General features: G+C 34.1%; 1 long non-coding RNA gene across 1 annotated transcript; it reads left to right on the top strand.

Moving 5' to 3' along the window:
* Positions 1-742: 742 nt before the first annotated feature.
* Positions 743-5,903, top strand: LOC107576746 (uncharacterized). Its single transcript, XR_001608114.1, has 3 exons — positions 743-814; positions 1,127-1,219; positions 5,653-5,903. It is a non-coding gene; the product is annotated as an uncharacterized lncRNA (long non-coding RNA).
* The last annotated feature ends 3,079 nt before the right edge of the window (positions 5,904-8,982 follow it).

The raw sequence follows: 8,982 nt of genomic DNA, 5'->3' as shown, positions 1-8,982 counted from the left end.
AAAATCAAATGTGACAGGTTGCTTTAAATCCCTAAAATATATTTAATTTCACTTATTCTTTAACTCTGTATCAAACAGTTCATATTTAAAATTGAATGAAAAATCTCTTTATCATTACTGTCTTTGTTACTGTCTCTGTATTATCATAACTTCATTTCTGTTTGCCTGTTGGCATAGTAGTATAGAAATAATTTTGACTAGAAGTTAATTCATTTTTCGAGCTCTGTAAAACCTTGAAAAGCTATCAGTTAATTTTGCTCTGCAAAGAGCACAAAGAGAGAGTTTTTAACAACGACAAAAAAATATATTAGTCAGCTTTTAAGCCTTTTAAAAAATGTCACTAGATAAATTGATGAAAATTATTTTATTGAATAATTATTAATGTTTTGATAAAACGTGAAAGCCCAGTTTTATAACTGCTTTTCCTCCTTTTCATGTATAGTGTGTGTTTGTTAAATCATTTCAAGTCTTTGAATATAAAATTGCATGTTAAACACATCAAATTAATAAAATTGTAATCCTTAAAAATGTTAAAATATAAATTGTTATATCTGTCATGTTTTCCTTGAATTTAGTCTGCATAAAAAATGTAGATCACAGTTTTAAAAATCGTTTTTTCGTTCATAAGGGTAAACTGAATTTCTAACTCTTAATTTAATTTAGCAGTCATTTGTGTTCATTTGTGTCTGACTCATAATAATGATAACACTTTTCTCTTACACTTTTCTTTTAAGGCTTTTCTTGATTAGATCTTTGCCATCAGAACAGACTTTGCAATCCGAGAGATTCCTCAGGAATTCTTAGCCGTCTTTCTGTAAGTGTTCTGACGAATAAAAGTCCTTTCAAGATGATTAGTAATAGCAGGAATATGTCACTGTTTGACAGTGATGCATAGTTTTATAATCACCTTTATTATGGAATCCGAGTGAAGCATTCTTATTCTTCTGTGTGTTATCTTATATTATTATACTATATTATTTTAATAAAGAAAAAAGTAACCATCATTGCAAGCAGCACTATATTGCATTGCATTCATTTTGAAATGTATATTTAGAACAAAAGAATTTTGAAGTGTTTCTTTTTCTTATGCTTTCCTAGACCTTTCTGATCTTTTTGTATATTTCAGATCTCATATCTATGTCATGGAACACCTTGAAAACCCTTTCTGGAATTTATTTTCAGTGCTGTAAGAAAAACCATGATAAAGACACACGCTGAGGTGAGTGAAGACATTACTTAAAAACATACAAAAGTGATGCCGATGCCCCGATAGAAAATAAGAAATGATTTCATTCATGCAGTTTGTGAGATGTATGTGTTCACAGGCTTACTTCTATATAATTGGGCTGTTGTGTATCTGATTCATATTCACGATAATCATCTAACAAGAAGCTGACAGCAAAGAATTTGAATGAGCAGTTCCTGACATACAGACGTTTGAAAATGTGCAAAGATAATGGGCACTTTACTTCTAAATTACTTTAATGCAAACAAAGACAAATAAATAGGTAAAAAAATGAAATGTACAATATATATATAAAATAATGTACAATATATGCTTCCATATGTAGCCTGTGTATATTTAAAAATATGAATACATATATAACCATAAATATAAGGTATTCATCTTTTTTATATATATTACAAAAGTGTAATGTTTCCATAACTTCATATTTGTGGAGTTTGGATGCCAGCAGGAGCATTCAGATCAACTATGACTCTAAAGTCAAATCAGAGGCGGCCATTTTGTTTTATCAACCTCCATTTTGTGAAAGTTGCAGCTGTAGCCTCTCAATTGAGACGCCCTGACATTCATTTCATACTCGGATGTATTAAATTGTGGTGGAAATTCTCCAAATATGCTGTAATGCATACTTTCAGTAGTTTTTCTTCATTTTTGCTAAATGATGTAGTGTAGGTTTAAGTCAGACTCAATTTTAATATATTTCAAACAGGCTACTCTTTGTTTTATATTGAACCAATGCATTTAAATATTTCTATATTTTAAAAGTGTATTTAAATACCTGCACAGTAAATGGCTATGGATCAAAATGGGGAAAAAATGTAATGATGAAGTCAGCCTGAAATATATGAACAGAAATTTTTCCTGTAGTAATTTCAGCAGAGTTTACTCACAGCCTGTTCGCACAACCGTTATGACAAAACACTCAAAGTGAAAATGCTGCCTTCGTATCAGTGTTTGAAATCTACCCACACGGTGACAAATAAACACACACTAAAATGAAATAAATCTCATTAAAACATGTAGTTGTCTGAGATTTTAATGTTGTTTCTTCGTTCTTAGACCTTTATTCTCTTATACTGTAGTAAGATTGTATACAATCATTATTAGACAAATGCAAGTTTGTGTACAGATACCATATTTTCTCAAGCCCACTTAATATTTAATTAATACTTATGTCTCATAATAATTGTATTCACATGTTAAACTGCACATTTAGAATAACAACAATAAAAACAATGCTCTGATAAGAATAGATTTTAGCAGTTTGGACTGTTACGGTAAAGCTGTGTGTGTGTGTGTGAGAGAGAGAGGGTTAGGCAGGGGGAAGTGACAGAGACGCAGGAGTTTGTGCATTGGTGTGTATGTAAATTGATCACGTGAAAGACAAAGTGTGTGATAGTGTCAGTGTTAGTCATACATCTACAATGTCTGAATGGCCTCACCTGTGAATCAGGTGTGTTTCAGACACAATATGTTTTTGTATATAACATGACACACTCGTCTCAAATGTTCTCTTTTATTTAATTGGGATTAACCCACACCTATTCTGACAAGCTCTTACGGCGATCTACTGCTCTACTCGTGTTTTAGTATTAGCATGTTTTGCACATTATGCTCTTTTGGTATATAATGATGAAAAAATAAATATGGGTATTTACGCAGTTGTACTATAACATAACCATATACATCATGTGTCTTTTTCCTTGTCATTAAGAGTTACTATCTGTAATGGCTATAAAATAATATTTTATATAATTAATTTTCATATGAAGTGTTTGTGGAACTTCTGTGTGTGTGTGTGTGTGTGTGTGTGTGTGTGTGCGTGTTTTTGTAACAATACATTTGTACAATGACAAAGGTATGACATAGGTATTACAAGGAGAAGGTGACTTTTCAGGACATTACCCCATGTCCCCACTTTTCAAAATGCTTATAAATCACAGAATGGAGTGTATTGAAAATCTGAAATAGCACAAAGTTTCCTGTGAGGGGTAGATTTAGGGGTAGGGTTGGTGTAGGGCAATAGAATATACGGTCTGTACAGTATAAAAACAATTACGCCTATGGGATGTCCCCACTTGTGTATGTAGTTGTCTTTTTTGTTAGAATTAAATGCTTAGTGGAGACACAATCACGTTGTTCCCTTAAACTGTTTAACGGATGTATACAATATATACAACTATTTTCTAAGATTGTGTACAAATATCATATTTTCTCAAGCCTCCTTAATATGTCTCATAGCTATATTCATATTCTAAACTGCACATTTAGAACAGTAACAACAAAAACAATGCCCTCATAAGAATAGATTTGAGCTGTTTGGACTGTTACGGTAAAGTTGTGTGTGTGTGTGTGTGTGAGGGTTGGGTAGCGGAAAGTGACAGACATAGGAGTGTGTGTATTTAGATGGATAAGGAGAGATTGAGAGAACTTGTAAACTTGTGTGTGAGCAAGAAAGGAATCAAATGAAAGATAAGAGAGAAAGTATGTGCATCTAGGCAAGGGTGAGAGGGACAGAAAATGTGTGATAGTGTCAGTGTTAGTCATACATCTACAATGTCTGAATGGCCTCACCTGTGAATCAGGTGTGTTTCAGACACAATATGTTTTTGTATATAACATGACACACTCGTCTCAAATGTTCTCTTTTATTTAATTGGGATTAACCCACACCTATTCTGACAAGCTCTTACGGCGATCTACTGCTCTACTCGTGTTTTAGTATTAGCATGTTTTGCACATTATGCTCTTTTGGTATATAATGATGAAAAAATAAATATGGGTATTTACGCAGTTGTACTATAACATAACCATATACATCATGTGTCTTTTTCCTTGTCATTAAGAGTTACTATCTGTAATGGCTATAAAATAATATTTTATATAATTAATTTTCATATGAAGTGTTTGTGGAACTTCTGTGTGTGTGTGTGTGTGTGTGTGTGTGTGTGTGCGTGTTTTTGTAACAATACATTTGTACAATGACAAAGGTATGACATAGGTATTACAAGGAGAAGGTGACTTTTCAGGACATTACCCCATGTCCCCACTTTTCAAAATGCTTATAAATCACAGAATGGAGTGTATTGAAAATCTGAAATAGCACAAAGTTTCCTGTGAGGGGTAGATTTAGGGGTAGGGTTGGTGTAGGGCAATAGAATATACGGTCTGTACAGTATAAAAACAATTACGCCTATGGGATGTCCCCACTTGTGTGTGTGTGTGTGTGTGTGTGTGTGTGTGTGTGTGTGTGTAATATGTATTTTTTTATTTACACAAGCCCCTCATATAAAAAAAAACATATAACAAAATTTAAAAACATTAATCAAAGATCATTATTGATGATGGGAACAATGGAAACAAGAAAACATACGTTACATACAGATAAAAATTCCACAAACCCCTCATATAAAAAAATAAATTATACATCAAATTGAAAACAATTATTTAAAAACATTAAATAAAAATCATTATTGGTGATGTGACAATGGAAACAAGGAAACTTCAGTTACATACAGATAAAAATTTCCACATCTCTCGTATAAAAAATAAATTATTCAACAAATTCAAAACATTTATTAAAACATGAAATAAAAATCATTATTGTTGATGGAACAATGGAAAGAAGGAAAAACAGTTACATAGTTAAACACTCATTATGAAAATACATTAAATTAAGTAACATTTATTTTTTTTAAGTATATATATATATATATATATATATATGCATGTCCTAAATGCATATAACAAAATACTAAATTTAACTGCACAAATGATGACACAACAACACTAAAAAACCGACACAGCTAAAAAAAAAAAAAGTGAAAGTTGAAAGTACGTCCAGATGTGATCATGCAGGCCCGAGACATTGAGGAGGGTGTTTGTGCGAGCGACTCAGCCATGACAGCCGTGACAAACACTTAAGCAGAAAAACATAATGAGTAAGTCCCGACTGATTGAGTTGCACCAGGCTCCAGCCAACAAACCCCCGACCCCCAAAACCCACGCCGCCCATCCTGCCTTTTATCATGACTGAACTTGTGAGTCAGCAGGATCTAGACTGGACAGGAGCCATCTTTGATCCTGCTTTACTTCCAGTCAGGTTTTCAGACATGTTTTTGTTTCTTAATCCTTTTTTTTTTCACAGTCCCCCTCCCTCGAGTGTATTAGCTGTAGCCCTGGGCCTTGTAAGGCTCACGCCATCTGTATAAGGCCTTTTCCATGTCTGTCTGCTCAAAGATGTGTCATGTTGTGTTTTAACCTCTGATCACAGAAAAAAAACTTTCTGCTGACCACTGCCTGCTCATTTGCTGTGTTAGAGGGTCCATAGGGGGGCATCTGATGTAGTTACGAGTGTATCACCCAGTGGATAACTGATGGAGTGATTCTGTCTTTCTCTCATACAGAAAGTCTTTGTGATACCTTCAGCAAGCACATGTAGTGGAGCAGATGGTGGCCCTTATTGGGTGAGTAATTCAAGACATTGACTTATATCTGGGGGCCCATGAACAAATGGAAAGGCAAAATGGTGTGTGTGTGTGTGTGTGTGTGTGCACATGGACATATGTGTGAGTGTGTGTGGTTTCGGTATGTCAGACAGGGTGGGCGTACTACTTAGATGTATAGCGGAAAATGAAAGAGTTAAATGAAAACGACGAGAGAAAGTCACCAACAAATGTGCTATTGAGCTCCTTTGTTGTGTATGCTGGGGAAACCCTGTACATAGTCTGCAAGGTGTCTACCTACACTTCCCATAAGACATCAAATTGACAGTTTGACTGTGGAAATTAGTATGGAGGCTGTGCCATTGGTAAATTACAGGCCGAAATGAGATCATGGGGTCCAGACTTTGTCCGTTGCTCTGAAATTCCCATCATCTGAAGTTGAGAGTTAAATGTTGATGCTTTACTCCCACATTGCTTGTTGTTGTTATACTTACTATGAGATCGCTTTCACAAACATAGACTAAGCTTAGTTTGTATGCTTCACATGGGTTTTAAAGCCATATATGCTTTCTGGAAGGCATAAAATGGCATGTGGATGTAGCTTTTGGGTTAAGGCAAGACACTACAGGTGAATAGGGTTAAAAAATTGTAATGAATAGATATCACCAATCACAGTACATTACGTCAATTGTTTTCTGAAATGTCGCAAAATAGACATTATCTAATTAAATAAATGCACTTGTCTCCATACATTTCCAGAACAGAAGCATTATATAAAGCCAGGTTCAAAATTCATGTTTGATTTTGTTGACATATTAGAGTTAAAGGTTTTTACAGAGGGGATGTGGATGTCTCTGTTTAGCTCTCCATAAATCAGAAAAAACTGTAAAAAACAAAACAAAAAAACAAATTCATCATGATTTGAAATATGTAATTATATAAACTCCACAAATTCTATACATGCACAATGCCCTCTTTTTAAAAAATGCTTAAAGGGTAAGAAAAATAAACATAATTTAAATGGAAAACACGTTTATTTTTCTTACTCCATTGGCAGATATTTTTCTTAGTTTTAAGCATAAAGTCACTTAATTTTGATCTTTTTTTTCAGAAAATAAAGCCAAGTATATTAAGTAATTTTGCTTCTCAAGTAGATGTATCTTGATTTAAGAATGTGTATGTGTAATATTTGTACTGGAAAACAAGACAAAAACTGAGGAAGAAGTTTTTTTTTTTTGCAGTTTTCAAAAAGTGTAGATTTCACTCATTTTGTGAAAACAGCTTCAGATATATTGTAATTGCAATCTACTGATGCAAATAGATAAAGTGTAATGAAATAAACATTTAAATGTCTGTTTTTCTTTCCATTAGTCTGAAAGACAACAAAAAATAGCCCAAAATCTCAAAATGGACCAGTGCATGAAAAAAACAATGGTTTTGCCTGCAGTCTTGCCTTAATTTTTCTTGTATTAGTTACTGTTTTCCCACAGGGATGATCAGTTGTGCCTCAAATCTGATGGCACTGCTCAGGTTGGTCCTGGTTTGTGGATGGAGTTTTATTGACAGTGCAGGATGATGATTTGGCTCAGTCATGTAATGGATCTGACGTCGTCTCTGTCATTGGCCTGTGGCCTGTGGTCCTTCTAATCTGAAGATATGACGCCCACCCAGAGTGTTTCATACGAACCGCCACTTCACATAAAGATCCCATAATGGTTAAAAGAACTGTTTGGAATACTGTGAGTGGGTGTGTGTGAGAAAGAAGGAGAGTGAGAGATGGAGACAAACCCTGAGAGACACAGAGACATGCAATCTAATGCATCTTATGACAAGTCCTATTCACTTCCTGTCTAGAGCGCATAAAGACCCCAAAAACGTATTTGGACACTGAACCAGAGAAACTCAAGTCTCAAGGTCATTTTTCATGGATTTATGAAATCAGTTTCCCTCAAGTTCACACAGATGTCCTATCAGAGGAGCCACGGTGTAGTTTATCATATTAACTATGAACATGTTCCACAAAGTTTGACAACCAGAAAGTGTCCAAGGCCTTTTGTCATTTTTTTTATGTCCAAGCCTTTTTTTGCCCTATTTTAAGTGCTGTATTTCATTAAATATACACTACAGTTGAAAAGTTTGGGGTCAGTAAGATTTGTAATATTTGTGAATGAAGTTCTTTATGCTCTCCAAAGCTGCTTATTTGATCAAAAATACAGTATAAATGGCAATATTGTAAAATATTATTATAATTTGAATATATTTTAAAATGTAATATATTTCTGTGATGGCAAAGCTGAATTGTCAGCAGTCATTACTCCACTCTTCAGTGTCACATGGTCCTTCAGAAATCAATATTTTTATTGCTTACTAATTTATACTGCTTAATGTTTTTGTGGGAACCATGATACAGTTTTTTCGTAACAAAGCAAAACGACAAAAAAAAGTCTCTACAGTCACTTTTGATCAATTTAATTCATTCTTGCAGAGTAAATGTCCTGATTACCTTTACAAAGCGTAGTGAATGGTAGTGTGCATAAATATAGTAAAAACACACTATTCTAAGTTAAATGCTAAATAAAAGAAAATAATTAATAAAACGTGTTTTTATAATATGATTTAAATGACTGCATAAATGTTATGCATAATAACAGATACTGTTTGATATTAAGATGCTGTATTTGTGCACTCTTCAGTTGTCAAATGTTAGTGGATTATGTTCATGGTTAATGTGATGAACTAAACTGCTAGGACACCTGTGTGAACTTGAAGGGAAATGGCTTCATATATTCACTAGAAATCACCTTAGGCCTTAAAAAGTTTGTAAAGGGTTATATATTTTGTTGTGTAATTCATGAAATGTATGTAAGTGTAGCTTAAGTGTCTCATGGGTTGTATGTATGTTGCGCATTGACTCTACCTACAGACTTTTGTATTATAGTGCTTTACTGCCATGGTTGTGCTTTTTTTTTTTTTTTTTTTGTATAGACAAAATGACAGGAAGTAGATTTATATAAATTGAGCTGTTAAGATCAACATTAATACCATATGTTGAATCACAAACACATGCTGTATTGTGTTAAACCCCAGACTCTTTAAGCACCTGTGCTGTGGCCAGTAGTGTTACAAAAGGGTAATAGGATGCTATAGGTGGGGATCAGCACTGCTGTTTTTGGCTTGTGAACACCTGTCTTCGGGGCAGCCCCATCTGACAATGCAAAGCGTCAATCACCCCAGCCATAACTGCAACGGCACATGTAGATTGCATCAGCCCTTCGCTTTGAAAACAGCTTG

This window comes from Sinocyclocheilus grahami, unplaced genomic scaffold (genome assembly GCF_001515645.1).
Source record: "Sinocyclocheilus grahami isolate Dianchi unplaced genomic scaffold, SAMN03320097.WGS_v1.1 scaffold32.1, whole genome shotgun sequence".
NCBI lineage: Eukaryota > Metazoa > Chordata > Actinopteri > Cypriniformes > Cyprinidae > Sinocyclocheilus > Sinocyclocheilus grahami.
The sequence above is the reverse complement of the archived record's forward strand: the minus strand, read 5'-3'. Positions and strand labels throughout refer to the sequence as shown.